Genomic DNA, 26,521 nt, shown 5'->3' on the forward strand with positions numbered 1-26,521 from the left:
AAGCTCTGGGAGATGGTGAAGGACAGGGAAGCGTGGCGTGCAGCAGTCCATGGGGTCACAAAGAGTCCGACACGACTGAGCAACTGAACACTAACTGCACTGGCAGGCAGATTCTTGACCACTGAACCACCAGGGAAGTCCCAAGGGTCTCCACTTTTAACAAGTCCCTCGTCCACCCCCAACAGATCCACAAAAACACTCTTGAGAAACTGATGCCAAAAAAAAAAGTCACAATCCCAGGGAATGCTGGAGCTGGGACTAGAGCCTGGATGACATTACACTTGATATTTCCCTTATGCCAGGAGCATTATTGATTATTGATGGACAGCAGGTATTTCCCACTGTCAGCAACCATCTGTAACAAATGCCTACAGCTGGCTGTGATTCAAGGTCAGCAAGACATCCTCAATGAAGTTCTAAACTGGACTCTATAACCTGTGTTCTTTGGAATTGGCTGTCGCTAGAAAAGTAAGCTCGGAGCTTCCGTGGGCCCTCCCCTCGGTGCCCCTACACCATTCGCTCTGGCTCCTTCAGCAGCAGCCTTCAGTCCAAAGCAAGCAGCGTTTTCTATCCAGGCACCAGCAGGGGCTCCAGATGAGATTCCTGGAGCTCAGATTGAGGGGAGTGGCTCAAAGGGGGAGGTGGTTTCTCTCCTTCCCAGCAGCCTACCCCGTTGGAAGCCGAGAGATGGCATGCTCTGGGAGGACAGGGACCCCACTCCCTTGCTTCCAACAAATTCAAACCAAACCTTTGTTGAGTCGTCGCTGAGCTCAACCTCAGCACTTCCAGGGAGCCTCCCCAGAGGCCACAGATGACCAGTGTTGAATGAAGAGTTTTTGGAAAGAAAATGGGAATTCGATCAGTCCTGGGAATTGTACCAGAATCTGCCTTAGGTTTCGTTTCCCACCTCTCTGGATGGGGGACACTGATGCCGCGCGCATCTACGGGTTCCAGGGATGTCAGGGGTACACCAGGAGTCACAAATTCCATGGGGCACAGGAGTCCCCGTGAACGTCTCATGCTTGAAGCTGAGAGGCAGCTCAGAAGAGCCGTGTAAGGGGCCAAAGGGCAAGTTCAAATTTGTCTCTGAGTTTCTGTCTTGTTCTTTTTTTTTCCTGTCCTGTTTTTGTATGTGGTAGTTTTGGTGGTTTCATCACTCAGTCGTGTCCGACTCTTGTGATCCCATGGACTGTAGCCCACCAGGCTCCTCTGTCCACGGGATTTCCCAGGCAAGAATATTGGAGTGGGTTGCCATTTTCTTCTCCAGGGGATCTTCCCAACCCAGGAATCGAACCCGGGTCTCCTGCATTGCCGGCAGACTCTTAACCAACTGAGCTATGAGGGAAGCCCTTTGTTTCTGTATCATGTCTATTTTTCATCTCCCAACTTGGCTCTTTGGAAGCAGGGGCTCCATCTCATCACACTCTGAGTCTCCTTTGCAGCCCTGGCTGGGTGGCTTGTATGTACATGGCGGGGCTCCATCAATGCTGCTCCCGTGATGATGATGACAGGCAGCCAGCACCCCACCCTGCCCCGCAGGCTGGCATCTCTTTGTGTCACTAAGCCAGAGCTGCCGGGGAGGGGGGAGGACGCCCCGATTCCGAGGGGGCGGGAAGCACCTGCCCTCACAGGCACAGCCCTGCACAGACCCTCGCCACGAGGTCGTGGGAAGCGCCCTGGGTCTCCTGAGTCAGCCGCCACAGCTGCGATCCCTCCAGCGCAGCCGTGGCCGGGGAGCGACCCAGGGCCACCTCCCCCTCTTGTTTTTCCATCCCATCAGCTCACACCTTCCACCCTCCAGGGCAGGGCGGGCCACTCTGCCCTCTAACTGCCAGCCGTCCTTCGGCAGTTGCTTCCCGTTGGCTGAATCTGTGTGGGCGTGCGGCTCTCTCCCGCCGTATCTGGTATGCATGGGGTGTACGCGCTCTTTCACCACACGTTCCCTCTCTGACTTTAGAGAGAAACCCATCGCCCCACCGCGCCCCAGAATCGGCTATTCTCAGAACACACGGGAGCCGGGCTCAGTCTCCACCAAGACAGCCAGAGAGCGGAGGACCGGTCTTCCCAGCTCCAGGAGTGACGGTCACCCAGGATGCCTCTTGTACCATCGGCGCATCCGTGTGTACCAATGAGTCACTAAAATTCTGGGACACAGCGGGGCCACCTTCAGCCTGTCAGGCCTGAAGTTTAAAGCCCCAACAGCAGATCCAGGTGCCGACTCTGCCGATTCCTAGCTGTGTAACATCGGGCAAGTGACTTTAACGCCTCTGTTTCTCCAGCTATAAATGAAAACCGTCACTTCCTCAGAAGGCAGTGTTAAGAATTAAATGAGATGCCTGGCACACGACAAATGTACTTTTAACAAAAAGGGCTGCATTTCTGTGCAGTGGCTTCTGACATCGCTCATCTTCACTGCTATTGTTGGACCAGTTTAAAACTCCTCTCATTATCTACACCCTCGTGGCTCAGATGGTAAAGAATCTGCGTGCAATGGGGGAGACCCAGGTTCGATCCATGGGTCGGGAAGATCCCGTGGAGGAGGGCATGGCAACCCACTCCAGTATTCTTGCCTGGAGAAGTCCATGGACAGAGGAGCCTGGTGGGCAATAGTCCATGGGACTGCAAAGAGTTGGACATGACTGAGTGACTAACACTTCACATTATTTATACAGAGTCTCTATATAAGTAGTCTCTTAAGGACCATTTAAAAATGCAAACATTATTTATATTATTTACCAACAAGTAAATAAGATAAAAGCTCTTAGGGGCCTGGGCCATTTACAACAATTCCAATTGGGTGGCTGGTTATTTTGTTCCCAGTTTTTGAATGTCTTGAGTTAAGGCTCTTCCTAGAATTTCTATACTGATGGTGGTTCAGACAGTAAAGAATCTGCCTGCAATGCAGAAGACCTGGGTTCAATCCCTGAGTCAGCAAGATTCCCTGGAGGAGAAAATAGCAATCCACTCCAGGATTCGTGCCTGGGAAATCCCATGGACAGAGGAGCCTGGCGGGCTACAGTCCAAGGGGTCACAGAGAGTCAGACACGACTGAGTGACCAGCACTTAAAACTTCCGTCCCTCTTTGTACCGCTCCCACTGGAGCCAAAATGAATTGGCAGAGCAGCTCAGCTCACTTCTGGGCTCAACACTAAGCAACAGGCTAGAGCTTCTCACCCAGCTCACCTTCGGTCTGGTCAACTGTGAGGCCCTGCTTGAGAGGAAACGGATTTCTGCAAAGTAAGACAAAGCTGACATATGTATCCTGCCAAACCCCAGCTCAGTGAAGGTTGGTTCTTATTACCAGAACTTTTTGGAGAATCAGGATCAAGTCACCCTTCCCCTATCCTTTCCTGGGTCCACTAATCTTTTCCATCAGAGACCTGAGGTCAGTGGAGTAATGGATGTTTTCCAATTCTAACTGCTAGAATTTAAACAAAATCTGTCCACCAAACCACAAATGTCATCACCAGCTTTGCAAACTACACACAACAACAACAAAAGAACCCAGTCTGATGCTTAACCTCTGCCTCCCAATTCCCACTGGCCTCTTCCTTTGGGCTATTACACCTGTTTGGGGAGAAGAAAGTCAAGAAAGCAAGCAATGAAAGAAAAGCACCTTGTGTTCAGGTCGCAAATGCCACCATGTCGGTAAAGATGGGCTAAGATTTCATTAAGCAGAAAGCATCTCTCTTTTCAAATCAGCAAGTCACACAGGTGAGCAATCAAGCAACTGAAAGGGAAGAAGGGAAAAGTCTCTTAAGGACCATTAAAAAATGCAAAGCATGTTATCTGTAACACCGCCCCAGGCACTTAATTAACCATGTGCCCCCATCAAACCAGGCTCTCCTGACCACCAGACTCCAGAAAGCTGCAGGTGGCCAGCCTGAGGGGGCGGGTGTCCTGGGGGTGTGGTGATTGTGGGGACTCACTGCCACAGAGCTAGTGAGAGGCAGGGGCAGGGCAGTCCCCCAGATCTGGGCCGTCCACCACCGGAGCCACCAGCTACATGAGAAGACTCTCATTTCAATTAATTAAAATGGAATAAAATGTAAAATTCAGTTCCTCATTTGCACTGGCCACGTCTCACGTGCTCAAAAGCCACATGGGGCCAGCGTCTGCTGCATCGGACGGCATATAATGTTTCCATCAGCACAGAAATTCTACTGGACGGCATCCCTTCAGGTCACAAGACTCCCCAAGTTCTTTCCATTCCACCCGGTTTCGGTCTCACTTTTCCTGCAGGTGTGCCTCTATCGAGCGCTGTAAAACTGGGTCAGTGGGACAGACCAGCTTTTCTTCTTAATGAAACAGCAGAGAATAGAAAATATCATGTCAATATCATGTGCCAGTGTCATAAGGGGAAGCGTCATGGGATAGAACTTTTTCAATTTGATTCCACTTTATTGAGACACACAAACACATGCATGTTCTCTGTATCGATATATTTATATTTATATATCTAAGGGGACGACAGAGGACGAGATAGTTGGATGGCATCACCGACTCAATGGACATGAGTTTGAGCAAGATCCAGGACATGGTGAAGGACAGGGAAGCCTGACGTGTTGCAGTCCATGGGGTCACAAAGAGTCAGACACAACTGAGCAACTGAACAACATAGTTATGTATCTACTTGGCCATGATGTACAACATATTTCTTCCTGCAGTCAGGGTCAGAAAAACTTAGACCCTCTACACCAGAGCGTGCTCCTGGCCTGTAGATATTCTATATGTGTGTGCCTTTGCCCCCGCTCACCTTCCCCTTTTCCAGGATGACTCAAATCACGAGGGAGTGAGGCCGAGCATCGGCTCCAGAGCATCACACGTGGGTTTCCTGCACATCTGGTTTCCCCCGTCTGCTCTTCCCTGTTAATTCATGACCCGTGGGCACAGAGCCAGGCAACCAAAAGGACCGAGACACTTGCCTGGGCTCCAGGACCCACACATGGGCAGGGGCAGAGGAAGAGGGGAGGCTGGGCAGACAGACCACAGCCAAGCTGACGCTGATGCTGTGGCTTGTGAAGTCTGGCTGCGCTATATCTATAGCTGAACAGAGTAAAGGTGAAGAAATGCCCAGAAATCACCCTTGCTGCCTTGGACCACACACTCCTCCTGCTCCAGCTGTCAGTTCTACTTTCCCCAGAGGCCAGAAGAATCTGAAATACCCTTTCCCTCACTAGACTCTCTCATTGGCGGCTCAGATGTCAGAGAATCTTCCCACAGTGTAGGAGACATGGGTTCGATCCCTGGGCTGGGAAGATCCCCTGGAGAACAGAAGGTAACCCACTCCAGTACTTCGGCCTGGAGAATTCCATGGACAGAGGGGCCTGGAGGCCTACAGTCCATGGGGTCAACAAGAGTCAGACACAACTGGGTGACTTTCACTTTCCCTTACTGGGGTGGAAAACTTCATGCATCAACCTGGCTAGGAAATGATACCGTTATTTGAACAAACATTATTCTACATGTTTCTGAGAAGGTATTTTTTTAGATGAGATTAACATTTAAATTCGCAGACTCTGAGTCAAGCACATTATTCTCCATAATGTGGGTGGGCCTTGTCTAATCAGTTGAAGACCTTTACTAGAAAAAGACTGAGCTCCCTTTAGAAAGAGGGAATTCTGCCAGCAGATGGCCTTCAGACTTGAACTGCAACACTGGTTCTTCTCTGGGTCTCCAGCCTGCTCTCCTGCCCTGCAGGTTTCAGACTCGCCAGTGTCCACAACTGCATAAGATTTCTTAAAATCAACCTCTCACTCATATATATGTATGTGTGTGTGTGTGTGAATATACACACATAAATATATACACACATACAGCTGACCCTTGATCATTACAGGTTTGAACTATGTGGGTCCACTTACATGCAGTTTTTTTTTCTTCCCAATAGTAAAAACTACAGTGCCACACAATCCACTGTTGGTTGAATGCATGCAGATAAAACTATAGATACAGTGGAACTATGGATATGGAGGGCCGACTATAAGTCATATGCAGATTTTTTGACTGTGGAAAGGTGGTACCCTTAAACCCCATGATGTTCAAGTGGCAACTACACATATACACACAAACACACATCCTACTGTTTGCTTCTCTAGAGAAACAAGTTTCTCAGACTAACATACTCATATTCTACCCCAAGAAAGCCTCTTCATGGTTCAAGGCATTCTCTCAAATGCCACCTCCTCTGTGCAGCAACCCCCGATTTCTTCTGTCAAAATGATCGTTGCTTCTTCGCTCATTTCTGTAGTCTATTCCTTGTGCCACATTTTTGCAAACATAACTCTTGTGCCTTGTATCATGATTAAGATTTAGGTTCTAAATCTTGTTATTCAAAGTTTGGTCCATGAACTGGCAGCATCAACATCCTCTGGAAACTTGTTAGAAATGCAGAATCCCAGGCTTCCCTGGTGGTCCACTGGATAAGAATACGCCTGCTAATGCAGGGGACATGGGTTTGATTTCTAATCCAGAAAGATTCCACATGCCGAGAGGCAACTAAGAACATGACTGAGCCAGTGCTCTTGCTTTTGAACTGTGGTGTTGGAGAAGACACTTGAGAGTCCCTTGGACTGCAAGGAGATCCAACCAGTCCATCCTACAGATCAGTCCTAAATGTTCATTGGAAGGACTGATGTTGAAGCTGAAGCTCCAATACTTTGGCCACCTGATGTGAAGAACTGACTCTTTTGAAAAGACCCTGATGATGGGAAAGACTGAAGGCAGGAGGAGGAGGGGACGACAAAGGATAAGATGGCTGGATGGCATCACTGTCTCAATGGACATGAGTCTGAGTAAACTCTGGAGTTGGCCTGGTGTGCTGCAGTCCATGGGGTCGCAAAGAGTCGGACACGAAAGAGCGACTGAACTGAACTGAGCCAGTGCTCTAGAGCCTACAAGTCACAAATCCTGAAGCCTACAAGCCTAGAGCCTGTGCTCTGCACCAAGAGGAGCCACCTCTTGGAGGCAATGAAAAGTAGCCTCCACTCACAGCAACTAGAGAAAGCCCATGCACAGCAATGAAGATCCAGCACAGCCAAAAATAAAAATAAACAAATTTGAAAAGTTAAAAAAAAAGAAATGCATAATCCCCATCCCAGACCTAGGGAACTGGAATCTGAAAGTTTGAAAAGATACTCAGGTGGTTCATATCACATTAAAGTTTGAGAAGCACTGTTTTTGAACAAAGCTCCTGAACTCCAAGGAGCCTGTGAAAATATCAACACTCAGTTTCCACCCTCAGAGATTCTGATGTGATTGGTCTGGGATGCAGGCTGGGTTTATCAGGATGCTAAAAATCTTCCCAGGGGTTCTAACTGTGTAGCTAAGCTTGAGAACCATCGTAAATGAACCCCTCATTTTATAAGAGAAACTGAGACCAGTGAAGAGAAGGTCAAGCCACAAAGTAAGTTAATATTGGACCCCACCAAAGTTTCCTGTCTCCCTAAAAATGTTAAGGAGAGAGGAAAAAAATCCACAGGCGCTCTCAGTAGATTTCAAATGAAACCTGGGTCATCCAACACACAGCCGACGCAAGACACTGTCATGACACCAGGCGTCTTCCTCTATAAAGTGAACCAGTAGGAACAGGTTCTATGAACACAAAGAACCACTCAGTCTAGGCTGGATCTGAGGAACCCTCCCCATTTTTAATGACTGTCAAACACTGAAGCCAGGTATAAAATTAGTGCTGGGAAAGACAGGAGCCACCCTGGGCTAGGGTGACCCAAAAACGTCCTACATAGACACAGATCCCACCTCTGTTGGTGCCTTGCTCTTCTCCTGGCCCCTGGTTCTTTGCTTGTGTAATTCCTGTGGAAGGCACAAGCTGGTATTATTGTGATGCTTAGTGTTACCATGGCATGGATTTTTCATCTGAAGATAGGAGATAACAGGGAGAAAAGATGTGGGGAGTAAACGGAGCTCTTTTCCTTTCAAACCCTTTCTGCATTTAACTACGCCGACAGGTGAAGCCCACTAATTCCCCTGCCGGGGTTATGATCAGTTACATCAGGTTTTCCACCTGGTTACTCCCATGATATGCTTTATGTTTTAGGAAGGGTGACTACCATGCAGCAGGCACCCGACCTGGGCGGACACTCGCGTGAAAAGTGGCTGCATCCAGACGACTGCTCACGTGTGACAGGGTGATGTTCTCTGTCACCGCCTCCTATAAGCTGTCCCCCACACAAGTTCTGACCTGGAGTGAATATGTCTTTGGAGAAGAGACATGAATCTGCTTGATGGAGTGAATATGTCTTTGATCTGTTGCTGACAATGCAGTTCTTCTTCTTGCACAATACTACATCTTTCCTTAGTGCCATGGAGGACGATCTGCTTACTGAGGCACCTGTAGGCAAAGCTAACCCCAAACACCCACTGAGTCAATAAAGTTGCACTCAGACATTATACCAAACACCACTGCATCACGAGCTTGACAGCTGGTAGTGGCAGCCACCCCTACAGAATGAGCTCTCAGCAGTGGTATTAAGGGAAAAAAAACAAACTACATCATCAACAGCACAATGCCTGTGGGCAGGCAGGCAGACACGCACACGTGCATACACACAAACTTACGCAAATAGCCTTCCCGCCAAGCCACACCAGTCAGGCCACTTTGCCCCCCAGAACACATTTCCTCCCTTGCAGATAAAGGGGAAACTTTATCTTCCTGATATAAAAGAGAGCTGTGTTTGTCTAACAGATTACAAAACAACAACAGGTCAGGGTAACCAACCACATGACCACAGTAGGAATAAAACAGCACTTAAAAATATCTACCAAACCCACCCCCACCCCGCCACCAGACCCACATCTGCACTCAAGGGTCATCCACCCTTTGCCCCTGGAGTCCCGGCACAGGTGGGAGAGCAGCATCGGCCACCAGGGCTCAGTGCTGTGTGCGCCCGTCTCACGCGGCTGTGATGGCCACTTGTAGCAGTGACCTGGTTCCTGGAGGCCACAGACACACACCCCGCCCCTCACACCCCACCCCACCCCGGTTTCCAGGCCCAAGCCTTCCTCCCTGCTTGGTTGTGAAGACCCTGAGACCCAGAGCAGGGCCTGCAGATACCTGGTCTCCCTCCCAGAAACATGGGACATATTTTTCTGATTAAAGAAAATAAAAAGTGCTGTGCCATTAAAAAAAAATATATATATATATATATCTACCAAACCCAGATCACTTCCACCAGGAAGTCACCTGGCTGCCCTGGTAGCTCAGATGGTAAAGAATCTGCCTGCAACGCAGGAGACCCAGGTTCGACCCCTGGGTCAGGAAGATCCTCTGGAGAAGGAAATGGCGACCCATTCTGATATTCTTGCTTGGAGAATCCCATGGACAGAGGAGCCTGGTGGGCTACAGTCCATGGGATGGCAAAGAGTTGGACATGACTAAGCGACTAACACAGATACAGATCACTTTGTCTGGTCAGTGCCAAGTTTTTAAAGTGAGTTGTTAGAACAGAAGTGTTCCAGGTGGGAACTTTATAAACTGACTTTGGCATCTGCATTTCACCGTGAAGGTAATGAAAGGTCTAGAGAGGTGACATCACTTGCCCAAGGTCACAGCTAATTAGTTGTGCTGTCAGGATAAGAATCACCTGTCCAGGCCCTCAGGCCAACACCCTCTGGTTGCACACATCTCCAGCCACAGCCCAGGAAGGGGTTCCCGCAGACCCTACACCAGCTCAGGTTTGCCAAAAGGCATGACTTCCACAAAGAAAAGGGGAAGTGAAAACTGAAAATATGTCCACCGCACCAACTCTCTGTTTCTCTGGAAGGCTGAAGCCAACAGGAGCTTCACTTTCCACTCCAGGGCCAGGTCAGCAGGAAGAGGAAAACGACATGGCTGCTCCAGCTCTTTCCCGCAGTTTTGGGCTTTGGCGGCACAAGGTTAGAATTACAAATAAATCACCCTACAACCAAGAGCCTGTGGCTTCTCCCCGGATTCAGAGTCACTCCCGATTACCTTCCTGAACACCATCAGAGCTCCTAGGCCCTCAAGCATCCACTTCCACTTCCTAGAAGACCATCTCTCCCCTTCAGGCAACGCTGGACTAGTTTTTACACATCAGAAATGTCTGCACATGCCTGGAGACAACTGTCCGAGATTTTAAGGATCACGGAATACGAGAACCGGAGAGTCACTTTAGCCAAACATCTTCGCCATGTTATGGTCTCTTTCCTCTGGCGGGGGAACAAAATCAATGTATTTTTTTCTACTAAGACCATTGAAAAACTGAAAATTTACAGAAGAAATAAAAATCCACAATCCCATGGGCCCATAATAACCATCATTAGCATTTTGGCTGATTACCTACCAGGCTTTAATTTTCTGGGCCAGTGTGTGTTTTAAGCAAGGCTATCATCATCATATACAATTACTTTCATATCCTTTTTCTTTACCTATAGTTGTAGCATAAAAACTCCCCATGCTGCTATAGTCTTCCCATACATAATTCCAATGGCTATTTAGTATTTAATCAACTATATTTACCTAACTGCTCCCCTACTGTGGGATATTTACACTTGTTCCTAGAGTTTCATAACACAAATAAGGCTTCACTGAACCCTATTGTGTGTGCAGGTTTTTTCAGAGTTATTATTTGAAGGTATTTCCTTCGGAGAGCTTACCAGAAATCAACCTCCCATTTTTTTCATTGATGGAGAAACACAGGCCTGGAGTGATTAAATAAGGTAAAACGAACAGACTCTAGGGACCCCAGTTCCGTCCTGACTCAGCTGTCAACGCTTAGCTGTGAGAATAGTAACCAGCCGCTCAACTCCTCTGAGACTCAGTTTCCCTTGGGTGTTAGGGGATCGGTCCCTCCAAGCCTATCAGTGTCTCTGGCCACCACTCCACACGGCCTCCCACGAGACACCAAAGCACCCACCTGTCTCCCTTCTGTTTCTCTGCTTTTCCCATCAGCTGCTCGGGAGAATGACCTGGTCTACGCACATCGTGAGATCAGAATTGTTTAAGCAGGCAGGGGCCTTGCAGTCCAAGCCTAGGCCTTGCAAACTGTGGCAGCTGCAGTGGCTGTTTCTCCCTCCGCCCCCGAGCCCTTGGCGCTGAATCCAGGTCAGCCGTGGACTCTGACAGCCCTTGCTTCATTACCTGAGCGTGCTGACCGGAGGGCACTGTGTCGACAGTAAACACACACAGGCCTGCACTTGGGGACTTCCCAGAATTCTGCCGTGCAGTGGATGGAGCTGGCCTGAGGCTCCTATCAGACTTCTTGAGGATAGCAGAGGCCACCGTGCCTGCGACCCCTGGTCACACCCCCAGGGGATCCATGCAGGTGCAAACATGGCCCTCAGCCCAGAGCACGCGGAACCAACAGAGGACCACTTCCCTCCTGTTTGCATCTTGTCTACACCGGAGTTTGCATTTATTTCTGTCCTCTTTAAACAATGAAAAATAACCAGGAGAGAAGGGAAGACAATGAGACTACCTTTTCTCAGTCTCTCAACATCCTGCTTAACACCTGCAGTTCCCCAGCTATTGTCCCCGCAGTGATGGAATCAGATGACGTGCGCTCCAATTTGGTCACCGTCTCCCCCTTTTCATACTTCGTCTGTGAAAGCCCTATGGCCTGTGTGCATATGGCATGTGGATTTCGCAGCATATTGTGTTGGTAGACACGCCAGCTTTGGAGTCAGGTGCTCCCACGCTGAATTGAGATTCCACTTCTTCTCTGCTGGGTGAAATCTGACAAAATAGCCTGTTTCACGGACTCGAAGACACTGCCGCAAAGACCGATGGTGACTTCACTTATTACCAAGAAAGAAAAGCTGCTGCCAATTAAACTACGACCTGTCATCAATTATAAGTCAGGTTCCTATTTTAGATGATAAGTGTGGGGAAAAAAATGTGTCCTAGGTAAGTCAACAATGCATGATACTCAAGCTCTCTCCAGTTCAACTTCTCACTTGTAAGACGGAAACATTATATGCTGAACCGGGAAGCCTGGTTGTAAGGTGGGAATGAAGTGATACTTGTGCCAGCCCCTAGACCTGGTACAAAGTATTTGAGAACATGTCAGCTCCTCATATGTAACTCTGTTCTGTATTTTTCAAGTCTCCTGCAAATCTGTTATCATACTTTCATAGTTTAAAAAAATACAAAACATTTTAAATTTCAAAAAAGAAAATGTAAGTTCCTCTTCTCATTCCAAAAGGGGTGGGTAGGGTCTAGATAAGTTAGATGTTCTTTTCAGAACAGTGAGCGTACCTTACACGTCTTCAACCTCTTCTCAACGCCCTCCATGACCTAGAACAAGGCCGTACACATTCTAGGCATCCAATATCTGGATAGCGAATACAGTGTAAACTAGTTTGAAAGCTGATGTATACCCACATGGGGCACCCCTGAGGGAGGGTGTGGCCGCTGCAAGTTCCCTGGCTGCCCCAGTACCTGTCAGTATCGAGCGCCTCTCTCAGTATCATCCTGGGTCATGGGGGCCGGAAAGGAGAAAAGCAGATGCCAAGTGCATATGCCCCACGGAATTGCACGCGGCAGGCTGTGGACGGCAGCCCACTGCACCGGGGTCAGCACTTGTGGCTACATCGCAGGTCCATAGACAAGCGCGGCACTTGTGGTACCTCGGCCTCCCGGGAAAAGCTGGGCTGCCTCTGCGGCCTGGATGCGAACGGCTGGGCATATGAAGTCAGACAGGCCATGTCCCCCGGGCCTCTCAACCTGTCCCCAGACCTCTCCGAGATGTGCCGTGTAAACAAACGTCCCACGTGGGTGATGCTGGAAGGAGAACAGTTCAGACAAACCAAACCATGTGGCACTGGGGTTTTTTCCCCCCAAAATGTTTACCGCTGCTCTTTTCTCCTCTAGTGCCTCTGGAAAAGGTCAGGGAAAGAATCGCGTTTGCTACCACCCACTTTTGATTATTCATAGGTAGAAGAGAGGCACTGCCAACGACAAATTTAAATGACAAGTCATCTGAAATCCTGATGCTGCCCTTGACTTGAGTCAAGAGACATCACAAAGCCACCCACTGCTGCCTCCAAGCTCCAATTAGCTGGAATTGCACAGCCCGGGTTCCCTAAGAACACTCACACAGATGGGTATTGCTTTCACAAAGTTAATGGGACTCGAGAGGGGAAAAAAGCAATAAAAGTTACCGAAATAGCAATTACCTATTCGTGGAGGCCTATCTGCTCGAGCGCTTGTGTAGCCTTCACCCTCGGATGGAGGTAGGACAGAGGGAGCAGAGAGAGGAGGAATCGAGTCAGAAACCACGTCCCCACCAGAGCTGCAGAGCGGAGGCTGCGGAGGGGGACGGCAGGATGCTCCCCGGCCGGTCCCAGGCCATCCCGCGTTGTTCTCGCAGGGTTCTCGCAGAGCTCTCGCGAGATCGAGGGGCATCGATCCTGCCCCTCCCCCAACCCCTAGATGCAGACTCCGAAGTCCCTTTGCTTCTCTGGGCTTTGGGCTCTTCATTGGCCAAAGGCGAGAAAAACCTCAGAGGGTTGCTGAGAGGCCTAAGGAAGCGTCTCCTGCGAGGGGAACCTGCAATCCTGCCCTGGTTCACTCAGCCTCCTCCACCCAAAGTCCGCGCGAGGACCCCAAGGCAGGGAGTTAACGGTGCTTACCTCTGGCTGCCCATTTCTGACCTCTAACGAGGATTTTAGGAAACTACCCCAGTACTTCTTATTAATAACAGAGTCCTTACTAATAAACATAGGAGGCGGTACCTACACATCATTAAACATCCACTAATCACTAGCACCCCATTCCTGGGAGAAAAGGAAACACACCCAAAAGTCTGGATTTCTCAAAAATCCCTGTTCAGATCAAGCATAAATGACTGCTTTGCTCACGGCCAAATTTCCCAGTCCAAAAGAAGTTTCTACAATGATGGAAATGTTCTACACTTCACTGTCCAATATGGTAGCCTCCAGCCAGCCACGTGTGGCCTTTGGGCACTTGAAATGTGGCTATGGCAATTGAGGACCCAGATTCTTGATTTTATTTAGTTTTAATATATGCAAACTTACACAGCCATGTATGCTTAGTGATTATAGTATTGCAAAGATCTAGAGAGTGCCTGAGAAGGCAATGGCACCCCACTCCAGTACTCTTGCCTGGAAAATCCCATGGACGGAGGAGCCTGGTAGGCTGCAGTCCACGGGGTCGCTAAGAGTCAGACACGACTGGGCAACTTCATTTTCACTTTTCACTTTCTTGCACTGGAGAAGGAAATGGCAACCCACTCCAGTGTTCTTGTCTGAAGAATCCCAGGGACAGGGGAGCCTGGTGGGCTGCCGTCTATGGGGTCGCACAGAGTCGGACACGACTGAAGTGACTTAGCAGCAGCAGAGAATGCCTGATATACAGTGTTAGTCACTCAGTCATGTCTGACTCTCTGCAACTCCACAGACTTAGCCCACCAAGCTCTGGGATTCTCCAGGCAAGAATACTGGAGCCAGTAGCCATTCCCTTCTCCAGAGGATCTTCCCAACCCAGAGATCAAACCTGGGCCTTCTGCATTGCAGGCTGATTCGTTACCATCTGAAGTCACCAGGGAAGCCCCACCTGATATACAGCTGGTGCTCAATAAAGACTGGCTCAAGGGATAAATGAATGGACTCTAATGCAGCATCCTATATCCTGATTAAGCAGGATTCCCATGTTTTTTGAGCGCCCACTTTAAACAAATCCCATTTAAGTCTATGACCTTCTGAGCTAGGTATGTTTATCATCTCTGTTTTACATATAAAGAAACGGAGGCTCAGAAAAGTGCAGAAGCCCAAGCCATGTAAAGTGTGGTAAAGCCAAGACTCAACCCCACACAGGAGGACAGGCAGCCTCTTAAAAAACTAGTCAACTTTTCCACTGATGACAAAAGCATTCTGATACTTCACTTTAATTTCTACAGGATGACACAAGATTCAGTGATTTTTTTTTTGGAAACTTGGAAAAGGAAAGAATTTTTCCTTTTGAAACAGAGCAATGAATACACAGAGTTTCACATCTGGAGATCTTTTAAGAGCCTAGCTAGACAGTGCACCCACCGAGCAAGGATCTCCTGGGTCCCCAGTCAAGAATTAACAGCACATCCCACCACTGAGGCTGCTCCATAAAATCAACTCCCAAGGACAGCCGACCCCTCGGCAATTGCCTCCTGGTCATTATGTAGGTCATCACAGGAGGTTCTCACCTCCTGAGGCTGACAGGCACGTCCACCTCTCATGCACGGAAGTGTCCTTCTCCAAGGAGATCACTCATCCCTTCTCACCCACTGACTCACAGCCCCAGGCCTGCCTCGCCCCTTGGGCCATAAAGAAAGAAAGTGAAGTTGCTCAGTCATGTCCAACTCTTTCGCAGCCCTATGGACGGTAACCTACCAGGCTCCTCTGTCCATGGGATTTTCCAGGCAAGAACAGTGGAGTGGGCTGCCATTTCCTTCTCCAGGGGATCGTCCCGACCCAGGGACTGAACCCGGGTCTCCTGCATTGTAGGCAGATGCTTTACTATCTGAGCCACCGGGGAAGCTCTTAACCATAAGGGGCGGAAGGAACACTGATATCTATACACTACCTACCAGGTGTGTAACACATGGCTAGTGCAAAGCTCTGTACAGTGCAGGGAGCTCAGCCTGGTGCTCTGTCATGACCAACATGGGCGGGAAGGGAGGGTCAAGAGGGAAGGGATAGATGTGTGCATACAGCTGATTCACATGGTTGGACAGCAGAAAACTAACACAACATTGCAACAGCAATTATACACCAACTAAAAAAAACTAAAATAAAAACTAAAGCAATTTAGAGCTATTCTAGAAAGTGAAGAAGACAGACGTCACCATCCGACACAGGCACAGAACCAGAAGATGCGCTCGGCCAGCTCCATCTTCTCCTCTGCTGACTCTCCCCTCCCCCACGGCAAGGCCCGGCCCCACTCCATCACATAGACAGTCCCATCACACTGGGAGCACCCCATCTGTCCTCACGAGGTTTCCTGCTGCTTCACACCCCTTAAGGGAGCCGTCTGGGCCCCTGTCAACCGGGCTTTTCCCAATGCCCCCCCCAAGCTGCCTCCCCCAGAGCTGTATCATCCATGACTGTCACCATTCGGGTTCCGAGGGCAAGAGGCAAATGGCACTGCTGATGGTGGGAGGCGGAGACTTGCTGACTATATATACACACACACACACACACACACACACACATATATTTAATTCTAGGTAAGAAAATTTTTTAAATTCTGGACATTTTTAAACCACTCCTTCTCCAAGGCAGTTTATAGGAAACAATTTTTCCCAGAGTGCTGCTACAGAGCCAAGCAGTTCCTTGAAGAGGATTTTACATCACAGAGCCTTCTACAACTTCCTTTCAGTTATTTACATAAGACAGTAACGAATCTGCCTGCAACGCAGGAGGCCCGGTTCGATCCCTGGGTAGGAAAGATCCCCTGGAAGAGGGCACGGCAACCCACTCTAGTATCCTTGCCTGGGAAATCCCGTGGACAGAGAAGCCTGGCGGGCTACAGTCCTTGGGGTCACAAAGAGTCAGACTCGATTGAGCAACTGACACCTTCTTCTTGGTCCTGAATAAGCCCCACCTCCTCCAAAGGTTCTTGCAGACCATCCCACCCCTGGGAATAACCCACAGTTCTCAGCTCTCAGGCAGCTTCCACGAGCTGCAAGGCCACCTCTTCGGGCACCCAGGCTGCCCAAGGGGAAGGGCCCTGGGGACCAGTGTGGTCTGTTCTCACTGCCCCGTGCATTTGATCTCTAACCTCAAACTCAAGCTCCTCCCTCAGCCAAACAAAAGCTGAACTGGGGCCAGAGGTTCTAGAAGACAGCAGGACTTCATCCCTGATGAGAGGAAGCCCCTCCCAAGTCTCACTCTGTAGCATCTCCCATTCCACTCACACCGCACTTTCTACGAAGAGAATCCTCTTCAAACACTTCTCTGCTTTTCCCCTTTCTTCTAGCACCCTTTATAGACTGGCACAGGCAATCTACCCAGGTGGCCAGCCCTTAATCCGGTGCTGATATTTTGGGGTTACTCAACGGCCTGAAGCAAACACTTCCTGCTGCGGCAGGGCAACGATTCATTCTGTACTTAATCACATACTTCGTTGCATTTCTGTGTCCTTGCATATGCTTATCTTCTCTCAAGAACAAAGATTGTATCTTACTATCTAGAGTATTGCTCACCACAGCAACAGTCATTCAAAGGCACTTACTAAACAGAAATGGGGCGGGGGGGGGGGGGGGGGGGGAGGACTCTCTCTCCAGATACTGTGAAAAATAAATGATTGAAAGGTCCTGGGTACCTCTCAAAAAAAAAAAAAAAAATCTTCAAAATGGGAAAGGTCCTCAAAGGATGTTTAGAGTACCATCAGGGCCCCAGGCAACTCAGGAGCTCTCGTCATCAGCATCTGCTCACATGATTGTCTCGCTGTTTTAAATAATGAACCATTTCAATGAATATTTGGCAAAGCTTATATCACTTGGGTTGGAGAATTGGTTCAGCTGTATCTAGTTTCAAAATCAAAAATAAAGAGTAGTATTAAAAAACCCTCAAAACCTACCCTTAAGGTAACAACAAAATCGTAAAACCATTGCTTCCACCTCAATAATAAGATGACAAACCCACTTTAAAAATGGTCAAGAGTTGTAAAGTAATTAGCCTCCAACTAATAAAAATAAATGAAAAAAAGAAAGAAAGAAAGAAAGAAAGAAAAATGGTGAAGAGATCTGAATAGACATTTCACCAAAGAAGATATATGACTGACTAATAAGCACATGAAAAAGTGCCGGACATTATTAGTCATTAGGAAAATGCAAATCAAAATCATGAGATACCTTTATGCACTAACTATAACAGCTGCAAGTGGAAAGACTGAGAATATCAAGTGTTGGTGATGTACGGAAATTAGAATTCTCCCACATAGCTGGTAGGAATATAAAATAGTGCAGCTGCTTTGGAAAATACTTTGGCAGTTTCTTAAGTTAAATATACATACTATGCATGCATGCTTAGTCACTCAGTGGTGTCTGACTCTTTGAGACCCCATGGACTGCAGCCCTTCATGTTCCTCTGTCCATGGGATTTCCCAGGCAAGAATACCAGAGCGGGTTGCCATTCCCTTCTCCAGGGCATATTCCTGACCCAGCAGTGGAACCCAGGTCTCCTGCATTGCAGGCAGATTCTTTACTGTCTGAGCCACCAGGTAACCCATCAATTTCACACCTAGATATCTATTCAAAAGAAATGAAAACATGGGTCTATGAAAGACTTGTGTGCAAATGTTCATCGCAACATTATTTATAATAGCTAAAAATTAGAAATAATACAAATACCCGTCAAATGGTAAATGGATAAAACAAAATATGTTCTACATATATAATAAAATATCATTTAGCAATTAGAAAAAACAATGAGCTCCTGATACATGCAACAGAATGATGAATATCAAAAACATGTAAGGTGAAAGAAGCCAGGCTTAAAAGACTACATTTGTATGATTCCATTTATATGAAATTCCTAGGAAAGGCAAACTGTTAGCAGATCAATGGTTGCCTGGCTAGGGGTGGGAAAGGGGGATTGGCCAAAAACAAGCATGAGGAAATGTGGGGGGATGTTGGAAGTGTTTGAAGCTTTTTGTGGTGATAGTTTCACAAGCACATACATTTACTAAAAAATCATAAAATCACTTACAACGGTGAATTTATGATTAAATATAAAGCACGGCTCAGTAAAGCTGTTTTTTGTGGTTTTTTTTTTTTTTTAAGTAATGCTAAAGCTGCAAACCAACTTAATTTGGGGCTTCAAAACTGGATAGTTTCAGTTTATGAATATTAAAGCTAATTAAGAGAGCATCTCAGTACCCTAAGGACTATTCTAGTCAGAAATTGGAAATTTAAAAAACAATTCGTATCATTTACTGTAAAGTTACTTTTCTGCCATTTTTCATGCTCATTAACAATTCTCAGGGAAAGTCTAGAGACTTCCCTGGTGGTCCAGTGGCTAAGATTCCACACTCCCAATGCAGGGAACCCTGGGTTTGATCTCTGGGTGGGGAACTGGATCCTGCATGACGCAGCTAAGACCTAGTGCAGCCAAATAGATATATAAACTTTTTTTTTTAAGGTCTAAACCCCAAGGCATCCCAAACTTGCCCAAACTGAGAGACCAGTTCCCCCACAGCCCTGCTGACAGGTGTAGGGCTGTCAGGGTGAGGGGTCCATGAGACTCCCAGCTGGGAATGCGGGAAAGTCTTTTCCCAGCCTTCCCTTTAGCTTGAGCCTGAAACACAAAGGACCTCCCCCGCACCCACCCAAGGTCTTCCAGCTTCCGAGCAAGGCTCAGTGAGCGCGTGTGTGCAGAGTCTCTTCAGTTGCGTCTGACTCTTTGTGACCCCATGGACTGTAGCCTGCCAGGCTCCTCTGTCCCGGGGATTCTCCAGGCAAGAATACTGGAGTGGGCTGCCATGCCCTCTTCAGGGGATCTTCACGACCCAGGGATCAAACCTGCATCTTTATGTCTCCTGCATTGGCAAATGGGTTCTTTACCACTAGCGTCACCTGGGAAGCCCCTGGGGGCCCACACCTATCAGTTGAGTCCCCCGGAGCGGCTTCTCCTAGTCTTTCTAGACCCACAGTCCTGGCCAGGCCTGCCAAAGCATCTCCTTACCCAGCTCCCCTGGCCAGGTGGACTTGGTCCAGCCGAAATATGTACTTGTCAGGATTCTCCAGAGAAACAGGATCAATAGAATATGGATAAATAGAGAGAGAGGTTTAATTTTAAGGAATTGGCTCATGCCATGAAGAGGACTGGCAAGTTCTAAAATTTACAGGACAGGCCAGCAGGCTGGAAACTGGGGAAGAGCTGATGTTGCCGTTTCCAGTAGGAAAGCGGTCTGAAAGCAGAAATCCTCCTTCCTCAGGGGCCTCAGTCTTTTCCTGACTCCTGACTCCTTCGAGGCCTTAAGCTAATACTTGAACTCAAAGGGTCTCTCCATCCTGGTGGTCCTCTGCTGATACACACCATGCAAGAGGTGCTCTGTGAAGACCTGCAAACCTACAGTAACCATAAAACTCCATGGAGATGGTCATGTTTATCTATTCTCCCATTACCTACTTAAAACCCATGTGCATCCTAAATTTAGTCATAATAACAAGGTTGGCATCATTTGATCCCCATTATATTTTTCTCTGTACTGTTTTACCATGGTCATTGCAACAGCACCAAAATGCCAAATGTGTAATTTCACGAAGTAGATAAAGAACCTCCATCATCAAGAAACATCCACAGCTGTAAAATCTTGAACCAAGTCTGTGTTCTTATAATCAGCACCTGTGTGGAGTGTGGACCGGCTCGGAATGACCACTCTCAATCCCTCCACCTCTGCTCTTCTGCAGACTGGTCCCCCAGCATTTTGTGATGTATCCCCCACGTTGTGAGAGAACCTCCAAAAAGACTGGGTCAGGAGAAAGCATCAGGCAGAACACCTGGGGGCGGGGAGGACTGCCCTTTTCAGGCAGCGAGACAAGTAATTTTTCTATTTGGGAGCTACATGTGGGCAGTGTTCCACCCACCACATGGGCGCAGGGGGCAGAGGAGGCTGCTTGAAAGAGAGATGCTTGATAAAGGTTACGTACAGAGACGAGCAGAGCACAAAATGGTAAAATTCCAGGAGTTCGTGGGTTCCGGGTACTTACGGAGACCCAGCAACATCCCTGCCCCGAGCTCCATGAGATGCCCTGCATCCTTCCCACAAGTGATGCTAAATCTTCCCGGGAGGACGGTGAGCACCATTAGCACTTTCGAGACCACATATCTGTGAAGCCAGGACTGGATTTTCAGCACAGACGCCATCGGAAGCCTAGTTTACACACATTCCCTTTTTAAAATAAGGAAACTTCAAATTGTACTTTCTGAGTCTAGCAGGAAGGAGTCATCTCATCAGAAAATGAGGGGGAAGGTTATCTCCAGAAATACCACTTGGGACTGCCTAAATTACTGACCACACTGGGGAGAAGTAGAACCAACATTTACTGAGCTGATGCAGACAAAGGGGGATGGGGGGAGGCAGTGAGCATGGACTAAGTCTTTATCTTGCCTCCCTCATTTAAACTGTCACACCAACTCTATATGATAGTATCTTTAACTCCATTTTATTGATGAAAAAACTGAGGCTCCCAAAGGATGTTACCTCTGCCAAAGCCACACAGTTGTAACCTGCCAACCTTTCCCAACATTGGTTACTTTTATGTATCACCACATCTTAAATCATAAGGCTCTTTGATGGATCAGGATTTCCTTGAATCAAAATAGAGAACTAATTGCCTATTTCTTTCTCAGTGAAACCTGTAAAACACGCTATTTACTTTCACTTTTTTTTTTTTTTTGGTTCTTTCCCAGTTTCAGGTATCAAAATGTCCAACTTCTTCATTTGGCTTCTCCCCACTCCAAAGTCAACTTCTGCAGAATTGTACCTTTGCAAAGCCAGATACCATCAACAATCATTCACCTGAGCCTAATTTCAGTTAGATGAAATGAGGCTGGTGATGCTTGACTTTTCCTAACAGTAAATAGAGTCATTTCTTTCATTTACATAAAGCCCCAGAGCTTTCTCCACTCTACACCAAATCAATAGACCGAAATAATTTCTCTCCGTGCTCAAGGGCATACACTCAGAGAAAAATGCAATTGCCTTTACTACAGTCTTCAGACAGGAATAGATGGAGAACAGATCTTGAAGGAAGAACAGGAAATGCAGGGTTTGCTGGAGTTTCAGAACGGTTACTATCAACTCCAAGTACACCGTGTGGTTATCTGCAGCCACATCTCTGCTCGTGTGGCAACGGTGACCGAGGGGGACTGCTTCCTCCCTGCTCTCTCAGGCCTGTCCCCACAGCCCTCCTCAACCTTGAGCAATTTGCTGACACTGTGAAGTAGGGCAGAAAAGGACACAGTGCTCCCAGTCCGCAGCTAATGATGCCAAACAAGTTGGGGCAAGAGCAGAGTGGAGCAAGGTCAAGGCTCAAAGAAACCCTACAGCCTTATTTAAAGCACCATCCATCCCAGGGGGTGACCTCCCCAAGGGAGCCTGCACTATTTTCTCTAAAAATCGGGGCAGGGACCCTGAGAACAGATGTTGTCTTGCGACACGTAAAGGCAACAGGTATTTTAACACAGTTCCCTTGCCAGCTTAACAACTCATGGTGGGGGGCGCCTTGTTTCCCCAAAGGCAAAGAACCGTCACACCTCTGGGTCTGGCTGCTGCAGCATCCGTGCCACCTGAGAGCTGGGTGGAAATTCTGCATCTTGGGTTCCACCCTGGAATCTGCATTGTGACAAGATCCCCAACCGCAAATTAATGTTTGCAAGGTACCAAGCTACTGCACACCGGACAAAAATGTTCTGTATTCACTGACACATCCTGTTGATAAGCAGAGCATTCATTCATTCGATGAAAGGCATTCATTTGGCAATCAAGAAATATTTATAGCGTGCCTATGACTTGACTCAGTGCCTGGCACCGTCTAGGGGAGATAAGGCAACCCGGTGAGTCAAGCAGACAAAGGCTCTACCACCTCAAAGAACTTACATTCTAATTGCGGAGACAAATAGCAAATAGAAGAATAAGCAAACACATAAAAGAGATTTTCACCACCTTTGATAAAGAATCCATGTATTTATCCTTTGAGCACACTGGCCTGCAAGCAAAATGCCGTATGCGCGAGATTATTCATTACAAATTTGTAAAAGCAAAAGGTAGGACACAACCTAATCGTTGAGTCACAGGGAACTGCTTAAATAAATTCTGGTTTATCCATACAGTGAAGCACCATGCAGCCAAAAATAGAAAGAACAGGACTTTTACCTTCCGAGTTTTTCATATACACCTGCATGTACACGTGCATGCTTAGTTGCTCAGTCCTATCCTACTCTTTGTGACTCCATGGACTGTAGCCCACCAGGCTCCTCTGTCCATGGAATTTTCCAGGCAAGAGTACTGAAGTGGGGTGTCCTTTCCTCCTCCAGGGGATCTTGCCCACCCAGGGATGGAACTGGTGTCTCCTACATTGGCAGGTGGATTCTTTACCACAGAGCCACCTGGGAAGTCTAGTATAAACTTTCAAAATCTTCAAAAGGGACATAAAAACTTATAACCATGATTCCCACCAGTTGAATCACAGGGGACACTTCCTCTTCATTGTGTACTATTTTGAATGTGTTAGAGCTTTTGAAACTTGTGCCATCTGAATATATAACCTACTTAAACTAACTGAATTAAATCTACTTTTTACTCAGATGCTTTAATGTGAGTGCAAGAAAAGATGGAGGTACACGGTGCTGAGACTTGGGGAGTGGGAGTTGGGTCTAGATTGAGGAAGGGGCAGGATTTCAGGAGGAGGTACCACTGGGGCTGAACCTGGAAGGGTGAAACTGGCATCCATCACACACACACGAGGCAGAAGGGAGTTCCTGACAGCGGCGTGGACACAGGAACAAAAGAGGGTCTTTCCAGGAAACACCTGCAGTTTGATTTAGCTGCAGGGCGTGGGATTCCGGAACCACCAGCAGGACATGAGGCTGGACAGAGGCGAGGTCTTGCCTTCTGTGCCAAGAAGTTGGGGCTTTTCCTAGAAGTGATGAAAGCGGGGAGCAGTAACAGGAGCAGGTTTGCAACTCTTCGAGGTAATTCCAGCAGCAGTGTGGAAGGTGGACAGAGGCAGGGGTGGAGGTGGGCAGACTGGAGCCTAATTCAGATAAGGGCCTAGTTCCTTCTACGGGGGAAGCAATGACGTAAATGAGGGAACAGACCTGAGAACAGTGGGGAGTTGGCATCAACCAGATTTAGGAACTGATTCCATCAGAGGGGTAGACACACATAAAGGATAATGCCAACCATCTCACCTGGGCTGCCACTCTCTAGGAAGAAAGTGAGGCAAAGGAGCAAATTTAGGCGATGGGAGAGGAAGGAATGACTTTTTTCGGGGAGGTGGGGGAAGAACAGTGGTAGGTTCACATCTTTAGCTGTATGTCCTTGAGAAATTCGACTCCAGCCTCAACTGTGAAATAGGGCAAATAGTCATCCTAGAGGATTATTTTAGTCATGAAATGAAACATGTCATAGACCGCACCTACCCCATTGCACATGGTAGGCATATGATAAGAGACAGCCCCGGACTCTCTAGAAATTATACATTGAAGGAAAATGTCTCCAACAGAGAAAAGCTAAGTTCGCTAAGGTAGGGATTTCAGGCCAGTTTTTGGAAATCAGTGGAGGATGCTGTGGTTCAGCCGATTGCAAGCTCTGTGTCTCCATCCTGGCCACAGCCCCTCACCTCTGACCAGTGAGGATGGAGGGCACAGATCTCTTGCCATTGCTGGGCAAGCAACTCCAAGAAGGACAAGAGGAGGAGGCCAGGACCAACCAAGCTTGGCTTGTTTCAATTCCAGGCAAACACTAATATCTACAAACCCTCAATGGCCAGGCCGGCCCCGTAACTGTTCGGGGTTTTTCACTTCCTGTGATGCATGCGTTCAACCTCCAACTGTGACAGAACAGCAACCCGAGATGGCCAACCCATCGGGCACGCGCAGGTACAACGGAAAGGAGAGTCAAGTCTAGTGATTTTCCAGTGAAGATGAAGCCTCGAACGAGCCCACGTCCAACCATCTCTAAATCCAGAGCCTCCCCATTGCCTACAATCAAAAGCAGGTGGTCTGATGACCTGTGAAATCAGGAATTTTAAATAATTTAAATGGCCAAGACTTACCATGAAAATATGAACAAACCCCCATTCCTTAGGCATGATTAGACCAAGTCTATTTCTTTCGCCTCTGACACTTCGTTCTGAAAAGGTAACCCATCTCTGTCTTGTCAAGGAAAAAAAAATCACAGGGATCTTTAAAAAGAAGATCAGAAGAAGCATCCAGAAGTGTATCATTTGTGCCACTTCTCGCAAAGCCAGAAAACCTGGAACATCCCTGTTCCCCAAACGGCCGCCTCTAGGAGCCACGCTCTGCAGTTGCTCTGTGGGCCTGACCTTCAGGGCTGAGCTACCATGGGGTGGGAGGGCAGGGGGACGGTGTTACAACAAGGTCTTTCTGATGTGATCAGTCATAAGCTCTTGAGCAGAGACAGAGCTCAAGATGGATCTGTTTTATATGCATTGCCCTTACAGATTTAAGCTATAAGACAGTCATCATCTATTGAATACGCACAGCTCCATCGTGAGCACAGAGGCTAGCTACCCAACATATATATTAGATCAAACAGAAAAGAAATATTGGCCAGAACCCAATGACATTCCATTCAAAACCAAAGAAACCAGGCAACAAGGGTTAGAAGCTTAATAAAATTTACGTGAAAACTGACAGCCGTGGACAGCCTCCTTAGATATCCTATCAGATGTCCCATCTGAGTCAACAACAGAATGGCCTGATAAAAGTGGTTTTCTAGGAAGAGCATGTTCTACATCTGATCATAGTTCTGGAAAGATAGAATTAAAATATATTACATGTCACCAACCCTAAATCCATGCCTGTTTTTAAAAATAAAACATTCTTTCCAAGATTGCATAAATTCCTATTGGTCTCTGGGTGCTGCCTCAGAGCCTTCCCAGAGCTGCTCCTCCAACTCTTCCCTAACATGGTGTCCTGAACCCTAAGCTGTGTCTCTTTCCTGGCCAACAAAAATTCCAGCTTTCAAGGGTGGGCAATGACATTTTCTCAGGCCCTAAGGAGCGAGCACAGAGTCAGACACGACTGAACACCACCAAAGGAGTGAGCAACAATTCCGGTTCATAGAAGAACAGCTGATAGACAACAAAGCGTGCACTTCTTCCTCTGGGCATGGCAGGGACTCTGATACTCTGCTTGGAGATGGTCCAGTCTGCCTGGATTAGGTTGGGGAAACCGGCAGTGATGGCTGTTAAGCTCATCCCCAACCTGCCTGTCACCAGGCCCAGGAACTACTCTTGCCAGGAATTAAGGAGGGACCATTATGGCAACCCACTCCAGTAATATTGCCTGGAAAATCCCATGGATGGAGGAGCCTGGTAGACTACAGTCTACGGGGTCGCAAAGAGTCAGACAGGACTGAGCGACTTCACTTTCACTTTCTTTCATTGCATGTTTCCACGTGACACTGGCAACCTCTGGAACTACTGCATTCATCCCCAAATTACTAAGCCCTTACTGTTGAGTCCCTAAGTCCTGACTCTTTTGCCATCCTGATGCAAAGAACTGACTGACTAGAAAAGACCCTGATGCTGGGAAAGATTGAAGGCAGGAGAAGAAGGGGACAACAGAGGATGAGATGGTTGGATGGCATCACCAACTGGATGGATGTGAGTTTGAGCAAGCTCGGGGAGTTGGTGATGGACAGGGAGACCTGGCGTGCTGCAGTCCATGGAGTCGCAAAGAGACGGACACGACTGAGCGACTGAACTGAATTGACTGCATCCTACCAGGTTCCTCTGTCCAAAGGATTTTCCAGGCAAGAATACTGGAGTGGGGTGCCATTTCCTCCTCC

The 26,521-nt window shown here is 47.8% G+C and overlaps 1 protein-coding gene across 2 annotated transcripts in view; it reads right to left on the reverse strand.

Moving 5' to 3' along the window:
- GFOD1 (Gfo/Idh/MocA-like oxidoreductase domain containing 1) overlaps nucleotides 1-26,521 on the reverse strand; it is a 100,979-nt gene that overhangs the window by 72,486 nt on the left and 1,972 nt on the right. The gene's annotated exons all lie outside the window — the stretch shown is intronic.

Source organism: Odocoileus virginianus, chromosome 27 (assembly GCF_023699985.2).
Source record: "Odocoileus virginianus isolate 20LAN1187 ecotype Illinois chromosome 27, Ovbor_1.2, whole genome shotgun sequence".
Taxonomy (NCBI): domain Eukaryota; kingdom Metazoa; phylum Chordata; class Mammalia; order Artiodactyla; family Cervidae; genus Odocoileus; species Odocoileus virginianus.